The sequence below is a fragment of the Marmota flaviventris genome, chromosome 17 (genome assembly GCF_047511675.1).
Source record: "Marmota flaviventris isolate mMarFla1 chromosome 17, mMarFla1.hap1, whole genome shotgun sequence".
NCBI lineage: Eukaryota > Metazoa > Chordata > Mammalia > Rodentia > Sciuridae > Marmota > Marmota flaviventris.
The window spans coordinates 24,104,070-24,124,156 of NC_092514.1; the positions used below are offsets into that span (position 1 = coordinate 24,104,070).

A 20,087-nucleotide genomic window follows, 5' to 3' on the forward strand; every position below is an offset into this window, starting at 1 on the left:
AGGGAGGGAAAGAAGAGGAGGTGTTGGAATAGTGGAGGACACCTGTGACTTGGGAAAGATAGGTAAGCACCAGATTCCCAAATCAACTACTTGGGATGGAGAGAGAAGGATCTGTGAGATGCTTCTGGTCTGCATCAGTTGGCTATTACCATAATGAAGCACACCTCCAATTCAGTGGATTAAAACTATGAGCATTGGGTTTAGGGTGACTTGGTTCCAAGCTGCAGTTGGGGTACAGATCTGGGTCTCTGGCTCCCTCAGGCACCTTGGATCAGCATGCTAGATCAAGAGGGGCAGGCAGAGACATGTGATGCTCCAAAGTCTGGCGCCGCATCGCTTTTGTCAGTATTTAAGAGGCCAAAGTTGATGAAGCTTATCAACCCACAGATTTGATAAGCTCATTAAATCTCACACAAGACAAAATGAAATCACATGAGAAGGGCACTTCTCTGATATTCTTTTTCAAGCCGCATAATCTCAGTTGAGTCGAGAAAAACATCAGACAAACCTTAATGGTGGGATATTTGACAGGATGGTGTGGCCAATATTTTTCTAGACTGTCAGTGTCATGAAAAATTAAGAAAGGCTGATAAAATCGTAAATCCAAGGAAACTATGTCAACCTTAAAACCAATGCAGTATTGAACCCTGGATTGGATCTTGAGACGGAAAGGATATTAATGGGAAAATCGTAAAATCCCAAGAAAGTCTACAGTTTGGTTTTTGAAAAACAGGCACACATAGGCTCCTCATTGTTGAACTAATGGGAAGGAAAAAATAGTGAGAAAATCTTAGAGACTTCCAGAGAGGAATAAAGTATCAACCACTAATCTAAGGGTTCTTTTCTCAACAGAAACAATGGAAGCCAGATGACAATGAATTAACATCTAAAGTGATGAAAACAACTGCCAACCTAGAATTCTAAACCCAAAAGTGTCTTAAAGTTGCCTTTTAAAATTATACACTGCCCTCAAGAGGTAGCCTTTAAATATAAAATCGCAGGAAGGCTGAAAGCAAAAGAACAGGATAACACCTTGAAAATCTGACCGATAAAGCTAGTATTATTACACTAATATCATACAAATACCTAAGGCAAGAAGCATTTAAAAAAAAAAGGTAAAGAGGGGTACTGCATAAAGATCAAGAAGTCAGCTGGGCATGATGGTGCACACCTGCAATCTACAGCTCAGGAGGCTAGGGCAGGAGGATCACAAGTTCAAAGCCAGCCTCAGCAACTTAGCAAGGCCCTGAACAACTTAGCAAGACCCTGTCTCTAAATAAAAAATGAATAAAATGGGCTGGGGATATGGTTCAGTGGCTCAATCCATGATATACCCCCCACCTAAAAAAAAAAAAAAAAAGGGAAAAAAGATCAAGAAGTCAGTCTAGCAAAAAGATTTCAGAATTATAAATTTGTTTGCACCCACCCAATAACATAACTTTAAACTATATAAGAGAAAAAGTGACTATATTAAAAGTCTTCATAACCATTGTGAAGAACTTTACCCTGCTTTTTAATAGCTGATAAAACAAATAGACAAAAATATTAGCAGAGATACAGAAGATCTGACAACACAACAAATCTGACCACATTGAAATAGATAGAACTCTGTGCTTGATGATAGAAGTCACGTTGTTTTCAAGTACAAGTAGAATGTCAAATTTCCAATGATTAAAATCAAACAGATTACATTATGACTACACTGAAATTAAACCACCAATAATAAAAGTATTACAAGAAAATCTCAAATACTTTAGCACTATATTTTTAAATAATTTATGGGTCAAATAAAAAAAAGAGAAACTAAAAAATATTTTGAACAGGTTGATAATGAAGATATGATATTGAGATTAATGAATTGCTCAAGCAATGCTTAGAGGAAATTTATTGCCATAATAGTATATCTTATCGAATAGTAAAGGCTACAAATCAATTATTTACATCTCAGAAAGTTAGGAAAAGAACAGTGAATTAATATTTATTTATTTATTTATTTATTTTTAAAGACAGGGTCTCACTGAGTTGCTTAGCACCTCGCTGTTGCTGAGGCTGGCTTTGAACTCATGACCCTCATACCTCAGCCTCCAGAGCCACTTGGATTAGAGATGTGCGCCACTGTGCCCGAAAAGTGGATCAATGTTAAAGAAACTGAAAAGAAGTATAACAGCAGAAATAATTGAATTAAGAAATTAACATACTAATTGATAAAACCCCAGAGAGACTAATGAGAGAAAGATAAAAGACTACCAATATAATGAATAAAAAAGATAACATCTCTGCAAATCTCATAGATATTAAAGAGAAAAAAGGTTCAGAGTGTCCTATAGCTCAGTAAACTTGCTGAGCGTGATCAAGGCCCTAGGTTCAGTCCCCCAGAACTAGAAAAGGGAGAGAGAGAGAGAGAAAGAAAGAAAGAGAGAGAGAGAGAAGAGAGAAGAGAGAATTTAACAAACAATTACACAATTAAATTAGGCAATTGTATAAAATGGAGAAAGGGATCAAAATACAATTTTCCAATCTGACAGAAGAAATGAAAATTCTGAGTAATTCTTATCCTTTTTTTCTCTATAAATATTTTCCCCCTTTGCTTTATTTCAGGTTTTTCTCTGTCTTTAATTTTCTACAGTGACAATGTGATATATGCCTACATCGGATTTTTTTTTCCCCCATGAGATGGGTTTTCACTGTTGTCCAGGCTGGCTTTGAATTCCTGGGTTCAAGGACTCCTCCTCCCTCTCAGCCTTCTTGGGACTCTAGGAAAACAGCACTATTACCCAGTTATTGTTTCTCTGTTTTGTTTTGTTATTTATCCCACTTGGTGTTCTCCAAGATTTCTGGTTCAATGGTTTGGGGATCTGTCAATAATTGGGGGGTACTCTTAGTTATTATCATTTTAAATATTTCTTCTCTTTTAAATACTTTTTGTAATTATCTCACAGTTTCTTGGACATTCTGATGCAGGAGCTGGGAACTTCTGCCCGGTGACAACAGAAATGAAAACCAGGTCAGGGGATAGGAACACACAGTCAGAGTTTTAATTGGGCAAGTTAACCTCAAGGAGAGGGGGAGAGAACAGTGAGAGAGAGATCAGGCTGGCTCTGTGCACAATGAAAAGACCTGGTTTTGATACAGGTGGAAGGGTTTAAGAGTAGGCTGGAGTTTAGGGATTTTAACTGGCTTTAGGTACAACTCAAAGGTGGTTTTGGTTTTTGTTGAGGTGTGAGCACTTCTACGCCGAGGGAGGGGCCATCTAGTGGGTCTGGAGCCAAACGGTCCATCTCTCCTGCTGACACCACATCTGTATAAGCATCTTTGTCCTGGGATAAGGATGAATTGCTGCAGCTGCTAGAAGATCACATAGTGGGATCTGAAGCAGAAGAAACACAAATCACGCGAGGATCAGGTTTAGAGCTTGGGAAATTTTTCTTTAGCTTTTTGTGGTAATCTCCCAATAATTCCATTGTCTTTCTAGTTTATCCTCAGTGGTGATGTGAAGGCAAAGGCATCCTGATTTTAGAGCTGCACCTGGGGTTTTTGAGGTTGATATGATTGTTGGCGAGAGTGAGGGCACAGTCAAGAAACTATATCATACTTCTTAATGGGTAACAGTTAAGGGTTATAAAATAGGAAAAAAAACTCCTAATATAATTTTAATCGCCAACAGGCTATGAGTTAGATCTGGGGATTGCATTTGCCCTTTTGGTGGGGAGTGGGTTGGGGGGAATCACACTGTCTCCATTCTGCTTCATTCTGTTTTTCTTTTTGCATTTCAGTTTGGGAAGTTTTTATTGACATTTCTTCAAGGTCACTGATTCTTGGTGATATACAAACTGATTAGCCCTTCAAAGATGTTCTTCATTTCTGTTACCATGGTTTTTCTTAAAACATATGTTTGTAGTTGTAGATGGACATATAACTTTATTTTATTTATTTATTTATTTTATGTGGTGCTGAGGATCGAATCCAGTGCCTCACACATGCTAGGCAAGCGCTCTACCACTGAGCCTCAGCCCCAGCCCCCTGTTACCACGTTTTTGATTGCTAGCATTTCCTGTCGATTCTTTCTTGGAGTTTCCACCTCTGCTTATATTATTGCATATTGTTTTTGCATGTTGCCCACTTTTCCCACGAAAGCCCTTCGCAAATTAATTTCATTGTTTTAGGTTCCCAGTCAGATAATTCCAAGAACTCTGCCATTTCTGAGTCTGGTTCTGATACTTGTTTTGTCCCTTCAAACTTTTTTGTTTTGTTTTTCTGTCTTTGAGTATGCCTTGTGGGTTTTCTTGTTGTTGTTGAAAGCCAACATGATGTACTGATTAAAAGGAAATAGGTCTTTAGCATCAGATTTTATGTCAATCTCTCTAGGAGTTAGGCTGTGTTTGCTGTTTGCTGTGTCTATAGGTGTCAGGGGTTAAAATTTCTTCTGTACGCTGTGTTTTTTGGCTCCTGTTGTACAAGAGCCCCACTCATGTGGTGGTAAGTGTGGATGAAGTGTTCTATAGTCCTGGGATTAGGTTTCCATCTTTGATGGGCCCATGCCTCTGCTGCTTCTGTCCCCTTAGGACAAACAGGACAATTAGGGAAGGTAGTGTTGATATTGCCCTACAAAAAGGCTAGAGTGGAGTGGATATGAATATTTCCCTTCCCCCAGGTCAGTTAGGCTCTGGTAGAAGTTTCTGACAGGGACAGGCTTTGTGAAGAGGTAGAGAATGCTCTCAAAATGGCTGCTTCCCCTTCCTTATGCTAGAAGCATAAGGGAATTTTTCTGTTCTTCACTAAAAGAACCTGGGAGGACCCCTAGAGGTAAAACTCACAAATGTGTGGGATCCTCAACACACCACCACGCTCAGCTTGTATCTAATTTTTGAAGCAAAGGTTTGTCCTGTGACCTCAGTTTTTTTGTTGAATTTAAGAAGAGTTGTCACCATGCCTGTGACAGCCTATAATCCCAGTGGTTTGGGAGGCTGAGGCAGGAGGATCAGGAGTTCAAAGCCAGCCTCAGCAACGGTGAGGTGCTGAGCAACTCAGTGAGACCCTGTCTCTAAATAAAATACAAAATAGGGCTGGGGATGTGACTCGTTGGTTGAGTGCCCTTGAGTTCAATCCCCAGTACCCCACACCACCCCCCCCCTAAAAAATGAAGAGTTGTCAACTTTCAGTTGTTCAGCTTTTTTTCCCACAATGTTAAGATGGGAAAATGAGAGCTACCAAGCTCCTCACGGGTGCTATAAAGCTGTTCCCACTGAGCTGAAGTGACCCCAGGGGTCTGTAGCAACCAGTTCTTGAGATCTGGCAGGAAGGATTTCTAGCCATCTACAAAGACAGCAGGAGGTTTTTTTGGGGGGGTTTTTTTAGCAATAATGAGGACAAGACATACAGCTTAGGCACTGAGTGGACCATCTCTGGAGAGAATGGCGTCAATCTTATGGAGTCTGGGTTTCTAAGTCCCTTTTGAAGCCTGGTTTTGAGTTCCTGTGTTCTTGCCTTGGTTTCTCATACCCCCTTAAGTGGCCTATTACCCTTGGTATAGCTAGCCCTCAGCAAGTTTTCTTTTCAAAGGTCATGATGACCTGGTCACAAAGGATGGCTATGACATGGTTTCAGTGATGACCTGGTCATGGGAGGGGGAGGTCGGGATGTCGGGATGACCTGGTCACAAGAGATAGTTGCAACATGGTCTTGTGCTGATAGTTTCCTTAAGTGGTTGCAACTATGGTTGGGGGAGGTCTGACATATCAGTTCCCATTTCCTGGATGCTGATCTGCTTTGATAATTTTTTTTTCATCCCCAGTCAGTCCTGTGACTTATGGGCTCTCTTTGATATGTATGTCTAATGTCCTCCCAGCAAGTTACTGCCCTTCCTTGTCCTCCCCTACGCACCTGCTCATGGCTGACTATTCACCTGTCACAAGCAGGACTGGAAACCCAAAGTCAAGCCATTATTATTTTTTAATTAAAAAAAAATAACTCACAAAGATAACCACAGGCCAAATGGATTCTCCAGTAAATTCTTTCAAACACTTAAAGGAAAAAAATGACTCCAATCTCATGTAACATCTTTCAGAGAATAGCAAATGGTATTCTTTCCAACTCCTTTTTGAGACAAGCATAACCTTCATATTAAAACACGATAAGCTTGTTTTTGGGTTATTAATCAAGTTCCCTCATAAACTTAGTCTTTAATAACTTAAAAAAAAAACAAATAAAAAACCAAAAGCAAACAAAACAAACAACGTCCTTAACATACCAATGGAGAGTGATATTGGCCAAATTACATTGTTATATTGTGTGCATGATATGAATATGTAACAACAAATCCCATCGTTGTGTACAACTATAATACACCAATAAAAAATGTGGAAAAAAGTTGGCATCTCCAGCAACTATATGTAAACAGGATATATCAAAACCCAATAAGATTTATCCCAGGTAAATAAGGATAGTTTAATAATAAAAAATTAATTATCTTTTTGGGGCATGATGGAGTGAGGATGTAGAAAAAGCCTCATTAGAAAAGACAAGACAAAATTTTGTGTGTGAAAAGTTAAAATCAATAAAGGAATAAAGTAATATGCTAAAATATTATTTATCAAAAAGAAGATGGTAAAAGAAGAACAGAATCACACACAAAAAAGGTATGAGACAAATAGAATAGTTCAGCTTGAGATGGGGCTGAATATCATGGCAGAAGGATATGGTGGAGAGAAGCAGTTCACATGACGATCAGAGAGCAGAGATAGACTCCACTCCCAGATATAAAATATATACCCCAAAGATACATCTCCTCCAGCCACATCCTATTAGCCTTCAGTTACCACTTAGTTAATCCCATCTGGGAGGTTAATTCACTGATCGGGTTAAGGCTCTCATAACCCAATCATTTCTCCTCTAAACTTTGAATTATCTCACACACAAGCAGGACTGGAGGACACCTCACATCCAAACTATAACATCCAGAATGCAATTCAAAATTATTCAATATGCAAATGAAATGTAGCACATTTTCAAAGAAAAAGATTATCAACATAAGGCCCAAAACAAGATATTGGAATGATCCAGATATTGGAATTATCAAAGACTTTGTTATGTTGCACATAATGAAGTAAAAAAAAAAATAGAATGATTGGCTTCATTAGTGGCTCCCAAACATGACTGCACATTAAGATTTTTTTTAATATCTATTTAGTTGTAACTGGACACAATATCTTTTTTTATTTATTTATTTTCATGTAGTGCTGAGGATCGAACCCAGGGCCTCGCACGTGCTAGGTGAGTGTTCTACCGCTGAGCCACAACCCCAGCCCCTGCACGTTAAGATTATTTAAGAATCATTTGTAAAATACCAATGTCTGCACCCCAATCCAAAGTAATCAAAATTTCTGGGAAATGGAGGCTGAGTGCCCATATAGTTTAAAAGTCCCCCAGATAATTCTGATGGATGCCGAAGGCAGAGAAGCAATACTTTGGTTATTATCACCCCCACTAGGAAGACAGATTCCTTAGGCCAGGCTTCAACATAAATCATTGGCTATCCTGTAGATGGGTACCTGTAGGTCTGACGCCCACTCTGAATAGTCACCATGATGTATGACCAATCCATGAACCAAAGTGTCACAGATTAAAGGGAGTCAGAGCCAGATGTCTCATCTAGTCCATGACTCTTGTCAACCTGAGTCATTGAGTACTGAAGAAAAGGGACAGGGGCCTGGGCGTCTGTGACGAGAGTCCCAGTTGTGTCCTGCTGTAGGCAGGTGAAGGAGGGTTGTGCTCCGACCTCCCCACCTTCTTCCCCAAGCTAGACCTCCTCCACATAGCTGCTTCACCACGGACTACGGAGAACTGGCAATGACCTTGAAGACTCTTACCTCGCACCACTCCATGCAGTTTATTCCTGTCCCAGGACCACAACCTTCTAGCCTTGCCATCTCTAGCAGGGGCATTTACCCTCTGACTTTGGCACATGGGTAAGTCTCCCATTGCCAGGTTTCTGCTTCCTACAAGGTTGGGTGGGCTTTAGTGATGGGAGCAAAATCCAGCTGTGTGCTGAGGGTCTCAAGGTTGGGGCTGTCAAAGGGGTGTTGTCCCTCCCCCTCCCCCACTCCACCTCTGTGATTCCCTCCTGCACCTGGAGGGATCCCTGCAGCCTTCCACTCCCTCTGCTCCCTTGGCCAATAGAGGTGCTCTCTCACACCAGCCCTCTGATGGTAGGGAGGCCTGGCAGGAGCAGAAACTGCCACCGCTTTGTGCAACCCAGGCCACCTCACACATCCCTAAGCTTCATTTCCTCACCTGCGAAGGGGATGCAGTGTCTATTTTTAGGGGACGGTAGGTTTTAGGAGAGGAAGTTATGTAAATGGGGATGGCGCTTTCTAGACTGTTATCCAGGAAACGGCTTGGCCCCAGGAGATCCCTGGAAGCAGAAAGTCAAAGGACCTTGGCCAGCTGAGCAGGGACCTTGAAGCCTTCCTGAAAAGGAGGCTTCTCTAAAAACAATGGCTCCTCGACTTGTTTGTCCTCTGGCAGCTTAGTGCTTCCTGCAGGGGCCCGAAGGCAGTGGTCCATCACCATCCTGGGATCTCCCCCAGAGATCCAAGTTAGGGTCCCTGCTGCCTCCCAGCTAAAGTGCCCTCCGCAGCCCCTGGGGCAGGAAAGCCAACAGCCTCCTCCATCTGCTTAAAGTCAGGCTGGAAAGAAGGTTCCAGTCCCTGCAGTCACACACAGGAGATGCATCTGGACCCAGCCTGCCTGGAGCAGCTGGGGAGGGGGGCTTCAGATTCCCCTCCCCTATTGTCACAGTCACCACCCACTCCAGCACTGGGAGGTGGTCCTCTTCCCTGGGGGAGAATAGACTCCCCACTTTTCCCCATCTTTCTGAATCCCTCTTTTCCCCCAATCCTACCTGAAAGGTTGGGGTAAAGGACACTGCTGCTGTCCCTGGAATAAGGTGCCTTCTGCTTCATTCTGAGGGAAAGCAAGCAGGTGGCTGACTGTGTCCCCAAGTGTTCATTATTTCTCTCTGTCCCCTGTGCAGGTACACTTGCGTCTTGGCTCAGATCAGCACCTCTGAGCCTCTGTACCTCTGAGTGTGTGTCCTGTGTAAAGTAGCTGTGGACATAGCCGCCATGTGTGTGCACCTCCTGCGGGATCTCCAGAAATTTAGAGCTGGAAGGCCCAACCTTTCTGTTACTGGACCGTGGACAGGGACTTGCCAGAGAATGTCCACCCAGAGCCAGGAGCAGTGGCTTTCCAGGCTTATTATCGCCATGCTTATGTTAATGGGCTTGTGCCTCCCAGACTCCCTCTTACAGAGGTCAGCACTATTAAATAGGGGAGCTGTTAGAAAAACCAAAATGCCAAGAAATCAAACTCGTTCTCCAAAGTAGGTGGTCAAGGCAAACTTTCACTTCTCCCAGAAGAGCATGCTACAGAACCTAGCCAGCGCGCCTGGGCCCATAGTCCACCTGCTTTTATTCCTAAGGCAGCGCTGCCCATTGCTTTGATTGGAGGACTCAGGGGTACAATCTCTGCGATTGGCTCATTTTAAAATTAGGGCGGGAAAGCCAGGGGCGGCAGCGCACACCTGCAATTTTCCAGCAGTTTGGGAGGCCAAGACGGGAGGATGGTGAGTTCAAAGCCAGCTTCAGAAAAGGTGAGGCGCTAAGCAATTCAGTGAGACCCTGTCCCTAATTAAAATTCAAAATAGGGCTGTGGATGTGGCTCTGTGGTTGAGTATCCCTGAGTTCAATTCCCAGTACACCCCCCCAAAAAAAATAAGTAAAATGGCTACAATTTGATCCAATGAAGGCTGAGTACTATATTCTGAAGATGAACCACCAGACATTCTCTTTCTCACAAAACTGAGCAGCAAAGAAGTTGAGTAACTTACCCAAGATCACAGACAGTAAAAAGGAGAAGACAGAACTCAAGCCCACACAGTGCATTCCAGAACGCCTGCCCTTAACCACTAAGCTATATGCCCCCCCCCACAAACCACTCACAGGAGTGGTGAGGGGTGGGTAAACTGAGGTCCAGAAAAGCCAAGTTCACACGATGTCTGAGAAGGATGGCTTCCTTATAGAGGACTTCAGAAGGAGTTTTGACATTTCATAAAGGAAGCGACACTCCTCACTTCCTCTGCAGGAGTGGGCAGGGTGGGGGCGGAGGGAGGAGAGGGCAGCTGTGGCTTGGCCAGGATCCAGGCAAGCCTGGGCTGTCCGAAGGAAGCCCGAATATAGCTTAAGGCGGGAGAGCCGGTCTAATGTGGTCCCCCAGGACCTCAGGAGCAGAACAGCCCCCTCCCCAACCCCACCCCTGCACCTCCAAGGGAAGGGACCTCCCATCACCAAGGAGGCGTTCTCCAGGTAAAACTGGAGCCTGGAGCCTCTAAAGCCAGAACTCAGGGTCCTCTGGGGACTGAGAAGCTTAGGAAGCTTTGGAAATGTGCTTTCCAACCCCTCAGGTTATAGTGAAGAGACTGAGGTTCAGGAGTGGGGAGACACAGAGCTAGAGGCTAGGAGGAGAGCCCAGCCAGATCACCTGTCTTTCTAGGGTGTGCGTGTGTGCATGTGCGTGTTTTCATGTGGCATGCACAACAGTGTAGATATGCAGAGACTAGGCCATTTGCACAGGTAAAAGGGGTTGGACTCTGAGTTTTCTCACTGACAGACCCTAGCTTTCTTGGTCCCTCTCTCTTCCTGGTATGAATCCCTTTGCCAGAAGGGAACAGGAATAATGTACTTTATACATATCCAAATCCCCGGCACCTCCTCCACATCCTGGAAAGCTCTCAGGCCTGCTTCCCAGCTCAGCATCTCCAGAGAAACCTGTGGGGTGAGGTGGCGGGAAACTCAGTTAAAGATGAAGGGTGGGGGGACGGGCAGGGAAGGAGGGTCCACTGGGTCTCCCACTCAAGGACGTCGTGAGAACAAGGAAGTAAAAGGAGACCGGGCATCTTTCACAGCAACCCCAAGTTCTCTGCACCCAAGAGAAGAAGGGTGCCAAGGAGCTGGGAGACAGTTGTACCTGCTAAAATCTTGGGAGGGAGAGGGTTACAGGTTTCCCTCACCAACATGATGGACTGCTTTCAAAGAGGGAGTGGTCTGATTTTCTGTGTCACTCTGAACCACGTGCATAGGTTACTGGTCCCCAAAAATATGTTCACGTAAATTTAATAAAAGAATGTGCTTGGTCCTTATGTACTGATATAAAATGATCCTCCAGAAAAACAAAGCAAGTCAAAGAACAATATGTATGGTACAAGCTCATGGTGTCAATGACCCTGAGCTATGAAGAGTAGTTAGTGTTGAGGGGGACAGAAAAGAAATTGGGGAGGGGGGGAAAAGGGGGACTCTCTTTTTTTTTCTATTTTTTATAATATTTTTATGTAATTCATAAAAGAGTTTTATACTTCTGTTGCTCCATGTAAAAAATATGCGCCCTGAAACCCCCTGTATGGATGGAGAAGTGAAGATATCACAGGGACAGATCATAGGGACAGAATATGGTCCAGGGGGCAGGAAACGGCTCCCAGACTGTGTCCACCTCTCTTCACTGAAAGAGACTGTGGGATTTGGGGGAAGAAGTCCTACTTAGGACAGGCACTAGGGAAAGCACCAAAATATAGTTTCCAAAAATGTAACATGCTCTAGATTACAAAGGGACATATTTAATTTCTAGAACCTATTTATTTCCCTAATGTGAGTAGACAGGAATAATAGAAAGCGGGGCGATTTTCACCTGGCTTGGAATTCTTGTATATACATCCTAGAGACCAGAATAAATTTCACAGGACCCCCCGCTCTTCAGCCAGTGGGGCAGTGGGAGGGTGCCACCACCATCTTTGGGTAGGGCATGTGCGTGTGTACGTGATGGAGAAACTGAGGCACAGAGAACACCCAAGTCAGGGTGAGAAAGTGAGTCTCCAGCTGCCCCAGTCTCTTCTTTCTAAGCACAGAAGGCAAACTTGTCATTCACATAAGTCCCCTTCATCTCCTTTAAGATTTTGTTAGTCAGAAGTGTGTGTGTATGTGTGTGTATGTGAGAGAGAGAGAAAGGGATTTCTCTTTTCACTCTGAATACTCCTATAATGTTTGAGTATTTTTACCATAAACACATATTTATGAATTACTTGAGTAATTATTTTAGATGTCAAAACTTTTTAAAGAGAACATTAATGGTGCTTAAAATCAAATTGACTCTCCTCTCAGCTTCCCCCAAAACCCCCCTCAAAAAAAAATGATGGAAAAGCTGAGTGGCTGGATATGAAGCATAAACCTACTTCCTATAAACTTATCACCTTAATTTGTCCCAATTCTGCACACACACGTCCTGCAGAACCATACTACCAGAAGTAAAGGATAGAAAATTCCCAAACTGTCCTGTTTCTCCGTTTCCATGGCCCCAGCAGACAGTACTAGTCACTAACAGATTCCCAGGTGACGCTGATTCTGTGGCTCCAGGGACCTCACTTTGGAAACTACTGGTTTAAATTATGACATTGCCTCCACCTGCTTCCCCGGGTGGTGGGTGTGAGGACTGGAGGGGATTGCCTGAAAGCAGGTGGGTCTCCACTGTGCCACTGCCTTGGCTTCCTGGAGTGAGGTGGAAAGATTTGGAACTCTGACTGGCTCAGCCTGCTGGGGGGCAGGTGACCTGGATAGTGCCGGGTTCTAATCCCACCTCCACCAGGGATGTGAGTCTTTCAACTCTAGTTTCTCCACCTCCATAACTGTACCTATTGTTTAAGAGAAGTAAAATGTTGTTTCTAGAATGGTTTTCGGGTTCATTGACTTCTCACCATTCTCTAAGAATGGGTCCTACCAACCAGAGGGCCGTCTGGGCTTTGAATGGTGGTTCATCAGTTGGGGTAGCAAAACTAAAAGGTCTGAACAGAATGGAACGGGAGTGCTCTGAATGCCTTAAAAAAAATTTTTTTTTAGTTGTAGATGGACACAATAACTTTATTTCATTTATTTATTTTTTATAAAAGGGGCTGAGGATCGAACTTGGTGCTTCACACATGCTAGGCGAGTGCTCTACCACTGAGCCACAACCCCAGCCCCTAAGAGTGTTTCAAAGAGGACCTGGATATGTCTGGGGGACGGGGCGGATCTAAGAGAGAAAAACCAGGAACTAGTGAGTGGATGGTTATGCAATATACTCTCCCTGCATCTCCAAATGCAACCCTCAGGGAATTTTACATTGCTTCTTAGTGTTTCGTGTAAGTAGATTTCTTAGAAAACTGAGATGAAGAATCAGGTGTGAGAGGCTAAATGGTCCCAGAGACCCATCCCACAGGAGGCAGAGCTGAAAGCAAGGGTACAGTGATCCTGGGTTTCCCTAGTCCAAAACAAATAATTCTCACCCCACTCCACCCTGATCACCAATGCCAGGTGCCAGTATCTGTTTTTCCACAGGGGCATTGCTCACAATTGCAAGAGGACTTCATTTTTGTTTAAAGCTCCTGACTGCTTTGAAATGGATAGGAAAAGGGCTTAGAGGGTGTTTCGTTGTTGGTTTTTGCCTAGAAGGAACAGTTCTCCTGAAAAGAGGAATAAGAACAGAACAGAAGTAATTGCTTCTCATAGGATAGGGGACTCTGAGAAGCCGGAGCAGCTGTGTGCATTAGGCCATCGGGAAGGGGGGACCTTTGGCTGGTGAGGAGGGTGCAGATCGGGGCAGAGGCGTGGTGATAATGATGAACCCACCTGCTTCCATATCTTGGGCATTGATCACCCCAGGATGGCTTCGTTTCCATGAGTGGACCAGGTAATCTGGGATCTAGAGCAATAAACGCAGGGAGGCTTCATTGTCGTCATTGCTGAGTCCTGCCTGCTCTTGGCCTTGTTGGCCTGGGGGTGAGGTTGTCGGGAGACAGGCACAAACACAGGGAACCTGGTAACAGCACAGCCTGGAAAACCCAGATAAAACCAACTCTAAGGACAGTGAGTGGAGAGAAGAAAAGTCACGGGGTTGGTTAAGAGTGGGCATGTCACTCTGACTCTTGTTCCTGGCCGGCCACCACGAGTGTGTGACCTCAGCCATGAAGGTGCCTCAGATCCTCTTTGCAAGGGACAACTCTGGGACTGTCTACAGTCACCGGCTGTCACCCCCATGGCGGCCACACCCAAAGCAGTTGCAGAGTCAGCCACCGTTTGATAAGAAGCGCAGAGCAGCCACAAGAAGCCAGCCTCAGCGTGTGATTTCCGATTCAGTTAGGCCAAAGCTGATAAGCACAGGGGGCTGCCCGTGGCGGCCACACCGCGGGGCTCCTGCCAAGTCTCAAGCCTGCAAGGGCTGAGTTCTTGATCCTCGATCACGTCCTGGGTTGGTTCGTTCCCACATTCATTCATTCATTCATTCATTCATCTGTTTGCTTTATTTAATGAGCCATGCATTCTCTTTCTCTTCTCCTGTGATGGACAGAATAATGAGTAAGACCTGGTCACTGCTCTACCAAACAGTTAATGTGGGGAGAGGACAGGATGGGGAGGGACAAGGGACAGGCAGGCATATGACCCAAGAACTCTAATTCAGAGATGCGAGACGGAATGTGATTCCAGCCACATGAACAGAAAAGACAGTGTTGTAAGAGGGAGGCAGAGCCACGAGTAAATGATTTTTCAAATCGCTTCCTCTGCAAAATGAGGGGTCACAACAGAACCTAGTAAGGACCTTGCAGGAAAAAAAAAAATCAGGGATTTCATAGCCCCAGAGCACCTTCGGTTTCAAGAGACAAACGCCATTCAAAGAGGACTAATCCAAAAAAAGATTAGAAACAACAAAAAGAAAAATAAAAAGTGCTGGGTGTGGTGGCACATGCCTATAATCCCTGTGGCTTGGGAGACTGAGGCAGGAGGACGAGTTAGAGGCCAGCCTCAGCAACTGAATGGGGCCCTAAGCAACTTAGTGAGAACCTGTCTTAAAATAAAAAGGGGTGGGAATGTGACTCAGTGGTTAAGTACCGATGGGCTTAATTTACAGTTCAATTTACAGTTATCCCTAAAAAATAAAAATAAAAAGATTATGAATTTATTTGGGTCCATAGTTGAACAGTTCAAGGATAGATAAGGTGTCAGGGTTTCAGGCATAGCTGAATCCAGGCACTCAAATCTTGCTTCCATCAAGATTTTTCTTTCTCTCTCCAGAGCCATTAGTCCAAATAGGATGAGGATATAGAGTTTGTGGCTTTTTCAAAGGTCTATAAATGTGTTGGAGACTCCCCCCAAGTAATGCTTGAATTCAAAATATGACAAAAAGAAAACAGAGAAATGATGTGATAAACTAACATGTCATCTTAGAGTTGATCTGCTACCCACAACTGTCCTCGCCTAGCACTAATCTTTGATCCATTCTCTCCTTTGAACACTTTCTCCTTTGACTTCTTTTTCCTCTTCCCCTATGGGGAAGGATGGCAAGGGTGAGCCAGAAGAAGAGTCGGGTTGGGAAGAAAATCCCTGAGCCTGGATTGTCGAAAACTGCAGTACTTCTGGGAGGGGCTGAAACGAGAGGCGAAAACACAAGATTGGAGATTAAGGAGAAACTACATCAAGAAGAGTCTTGAAAGTCACACTAAGGAGAGTTTGGCCATAATCATGAAAGTAATAGGGAGCCACTGAAGGTTGTAGCAGGGGTGCAACCTGATCAGATTTGCATTTTACTATCTGAAAGAGGCCCTTGGTTGTGGTATGGGGGCAGGATTAAAAGGAGACCTCCGGCTGTTGCAGTGTGTCAGAAGAAAGACCATGGTGGCCTGATAAGGCAGTGACAACCATGGGGATGGGAATCAGTGGAGGATTCATGAGATATGGACAGGACTTGATGCAGCTTAGATGCAACAGGTGAGGGGGGAAGGTGCTAGGATGACCCCCAGGTTTTGGGTTCTGAGGAAAGAAACCGAAAAGCAGCTTTAGAGGGAAAAATGATGAGTTGGCTTATATCTGTCGAGTCAGAGGTGCTTGAAGGACACGTGGCTGGTGATGACCTGGGAGGGGAAAGGTTGGCAAGTCTGGAGCTCAGAAGAGAGGTCAGGGCTCCTGCGTCCCCGCCCCATCAGCACCCGAGGAGTGGATCCCTGTGGAGGTGCCCTGTCCTGCCCCCTTGCACCAGATCAGAATAAAGAAGCTCCAGTGTGGGGGGCGGGGGGTGACCACAGAGGCGGCTTCAGAAAACAGCCTCGAGCAGGATGTGTCTGGGAGGAGCTTCGAAGGCTTTGGGGAAGGGGAAGGAAGAGGAGGGACAGGGCCGGCCTGTGAGCGGCTGGCTGTTCTCTGCAGATCTATAGGCAGCAGTCAGGACTAAAGTCAGATAGAGGATCCTCCGAGACGTCCTGGTCCCTGGGGTGGTTAGTGTCGCTGGGTGCGAGGTGGGGAGCTAACCAGCTGGAGGGTTTGAGGAGTGGAGCAGCTGTGGCCAAGCCAAGGTAGGTGTTGGCTGGGGAGGGAGGGGTCTCCAGGGGGGGAGGGGTCTCCAGGGGGGGAGGGGTCTCCAGGGAGGGAGTGTGGAGAGACACAACTGGGCAGAGCTGGTGGAAGGGTTGGGAAAGAGGGACACAGAGGGGCGGAGAGTCCCCAGCTCTTAGGAGCCCAACTCTTGGGCTGCTGAGGCCAACCTTTCTGAAAAGTTACCCAGCCTTAGTGGTCCTTAGGACCACTCTGCCTGCTTCTGATTTTCCAATGAAGAAACACACAGGACCCTGTAAGGGCAGCTCTGCTCCCTTGACCTTGACTTCTGTATACGCCAGGAATGACAGGGCTCATTCTACATGCCCCGTGCTGTAGGGTCCCCTCGGCCCATTTGATTCTCAGCAGCAATTGGAGGTCAGATGGATACGTGTTTTAACACCCAGGTCCTAGATCAGGAGATGGAGGCTGAGAGAGGTGACTTGCTAAAGATTGCAGAATGAGTGAGGACTCCAAGTCAGTCATCCGGGTCCCTGTTTGTGTCCCTTCTGGGACATCACCTGTGCGTCCCTCTCCAGGGGAATTCAGTGGCAGTCTGGCTGATCCGGCTTGATTTTTCTCTGTACACGTGGATCAAGCATCTTCTCTGTGCAGCTGGTGGCAGAGCCTGACCAAAGCCCGGTCTCTGTCCTTGAGGAGATGACCACCTGGCCTGGGAGTTGAGACACGGCCATGAGAGTCCGACACAGAAATGAGACTCGTGAGGGTCCCTGGTGTGTAGGAGTGGGGGAGAGAGAGCCCCCCGGGTGTGGGATCAGGGAGGGCTCTGGGCCACCTGAGCTGAGCCTTCAGGGAGAGGAAAGGCCTGGGGTGCAGAAATGGGGCAAGAGACTTTCCGGCTGACAGGGACAGAGTGCTCAAACCCACAGAGGCAGGAAAGTGGGCACAGAGGTTGGGATCAGGGAACGGACAGTCAGCCACCCCATTTGGCTCCAGCGGAGTAGAGTTGGCAAAGGACTCCCAGGTGTGGGCCTGTTGTGTTCATTTATTTAGCCCTAAGTGGTTTGCAAACATCCCCCTGTTGAGTCCCCAAGACAATCCTGTGAGGGAAGTGCTCCTCTCCGCTCTCCTTTACCGATAGGAGAGGCTTGAAGCAACCAGCAGCCCAAGTGGCCCTAGTGACAGAGCAGATTGGAACCCAGGCATTCTGATGTGGGATGCTAAGCCACACCTCTAGGGCCCGCGGCCTGTCCTCACACTGTCTCCAAGAGAGCTCCTCGGCTGAGTGGCAAGAGGTGAATGCCCAGCTACTGTGCCCACCATCTGGTGCCTCAGTATCCAGGCCCCTCAGATCCCACCCAAGGCCCCTGGTCCCTGGGAACAATGCTTCTCATCCCCAGGGGCTCTTCCACACCCAGGTGTTTCCTTCCCAGCCAGGGACAGACGCATTTGAGGAAACAGGACTGCCGCCCTCCACAGGGGACAGCCAAGGAAACTGGGACTTGGCCTCCTGGCCCCCTGGGGCTCACTCTCCTCCCCTCACAAGGAATCCACTGATCACACCTCTAAACCCACACCCGGGCTCTGTTGTCTGGCAAGTCTGATGATGGGGAGTGTGAGGCAGCTCAGTGGGAGGCGAGGCCCCCTGGGGAGGCGAGAGAAGCAGGTGACACAGGACCTGCGGAGTCAGAGGGTGATCGCGGGATGCCCCCTGTCTTTCTTTCTCTCTGGTTTTGGTCCTGAAGACCTGGGCTGGGTGGTAAGTTCTTCTGTCTGAGCAGCCTGCTGCAGGCTCTGGGAGCCAGGATTGGGGAGCTGGCTTCTGCACAATCCTCCTCCTCCAAATCCTCTCTCTTTAGTTCTTCAGCCCAGAAGTGTGGTCCCCACATCTTCACACACCAACTACAGTGTGAACAGGCTCTACTTGATTCTTTCTACCCCTTCTGTGATCGTCCTTGGGCCCATTGGACCTCCATGGTAGTGACCGATTCTGTATGCAATGTCCCCGAGGACTACTCATTGCTCATCTTCTGCACTTGAGGAAGAATGCTCTCTGAATCCCAATTCATTCGTTCATTCGTTCATTCAGTCCTTGTCTCTGACCTCGCCTCTCTGTCAAGAACTGTGAAGGATCTCTGTGGCCCTACGTATGAGGAGCAGGTTAGCCGGCCACAGTTCGAGGATGCTGATGGAAGACACGAAATTCTAGGGTCAGAGACAAAGGACTTTATCACAGCCCAACAAGCAACCCGAGTGTTATGTCCATGGGTGTCTCTTGTGGCAAAGGTCCCCTGGGGGCATGTGGAGGCCAATCCAAAGGGATGTTGGGCATCGTAGCCAAGGAAACCTGAATTCAGGAAAGCTCAGGTTCCCCCCAGAGGGCTTCAGGCAAATCTGTCCAACCTTTGCCCTGAATGGAGACATTATCTCTGGACAGCAAGTAAATCTGCCCTGTGCACTCTCTCTTGCAAGGCTGTTTGCTATACAAATATTCCTGAAAAGATGGTCTTTAAAAAGTTCACAGGGTGTGCACAAACACAAACCTATTGTCCCTTTACTTTTTGCACCCTGGCCACACTGTCCCTTGGAGACACCAAGAATCCTCCCACCCCAGGACTCTACTTCTGTTGTTCCCTTTGGCGGGAACATTTCTCTGCAGATCTGGCAGGGCTCGCTCTTGTCTCCTTCAGGATTTTATTCAAATGTCATCCCCTTGGGAGACATACCTAATCACCCTTTTAAAAACTGCACACACACTTGGGGGGGGGGCAGGAAAAATGAAGGGATGTTGGTCAAAGGGTACAAAATTTCAGTTAGAATAAGGAATGAGTTGAGATGTTTTGCACAGCATGGTGACTGTAGTCATAACAGTGTAGTTAATGATTGCGCCTAGGCGTGGTGACACACACCTGAAGTCCCACCAACCTGGGAGGCTGAAGCAGGAGGATTGCAAATTTGAATTCAACTTGGGAAACTTAGTAAGACTCTGTCTCAAAATAAAAAGGGTTGGGGACATAGTTCAGTGGTAGGGTGCCCTGGGTTCAATCCCTAGCACCACCAATAATTAATAATAATAATAATAATAATGTGTTGTGTGTGGTGATCTTCAACTTACAATGGTTCAACTTATGATTTTTCAACTTTACAATGGTGCTGAAACAGCCATTCCGACCATTCTCAAGGACTCAGGGACATTTAACTACTGAGCCACACACATCCTCAAGCCCTTTTTTGTATTTTATTTAGAGACAGGGTCTCGCTGAGTTACTTAGTGCCCCACTAAGTTTCTGATCCTCCTGCCTTAGCCTCCTGAGTTGCTGGGATTATAGGAGTGTGCCACTATACCCTACTGAAATTTTCTTTTGAAAACCTTTAAACTTAAAGAAAAGTTACTAGAACATTCTTTTCTTTTTTTGATACCAGGGATTGAACTCAGGGGCATTCGACCACTGAGCCACATCCCCAGCCCTATTTTGTAATTTTATTTAGAGACAGGGTCTCACTGAATTGCTTAGTGCCTCACCATTACTGAGGCTGGCTTTGAACTCGTGATCCTCCTGCCTCAGCCTCCCAAGCTGCTGGGATTATAGGCGTGCACCACTCTACAACCACTTTTGTTTTTCACTTTCAATACAGTATTCAATAAATTCCATGATGTATTAATACTTTATCACAAAACAGCCTTTG

At 45.9% G+C, this 20,087-nt stretch overlaps 1 protein-coding gene and 2 long non-coding RNA genes across 6 annotated transcripts in view; 2 read left to right on the forward strand and 1 right to left on the reverse strand.

Annotated features, from left to right (window-relative positions):
* Positions 1-3,013: 3,013 nt before the first annotated feature.
* LOC114101755 (uncharacterized) lies at positions 3,014-10,123 on the reverse strand. The gene is made up of 2 exons (XR_011704851.1): positions 9,887-10,123; positions 3,014-3,367 (listed from the first exon to the last, which is right to left on the reverse strand). It is a non-coding gene; the product is annotated as an uncharacterized lncRNA (long non-coding RNA).
* On the forward strand, positions 7,696-9,794 carry LOC139702267 (uncharacterized). Its single transcript, XR_011704852.1, has 2 exons — positions 7,696-7,964; positions 9,032-9,794. It is a non-coding gene; the product is annotated as an uncharacterized lncRNA (long non-coding RNA).
* Positions 10,124-16,099: 5,976 nt separating the features above from the next.
* Pik3r6 (phosphoinositide-3-kinase regulatory subunit 6) overlaps positions 16,100-20,087 on the forward strand; it is a 59,244-nt gene continuing 55,256 nt past the window's right edge. For 2 of the 4 annotated variants that reach the window (XM_027946828.2, XM_027946827.2), the window contains exon 1: positions 16,100-16,420. The gene's annotated coding sequence lies outside the window, so the exon portion shown is untranslated. The remainder of the gene's footprint in view (positions 16,421-20,087) is intronic. The other 2 variants (XM_027946830.2, XM_027946829.2) reach the window with 2 other exon arrangements.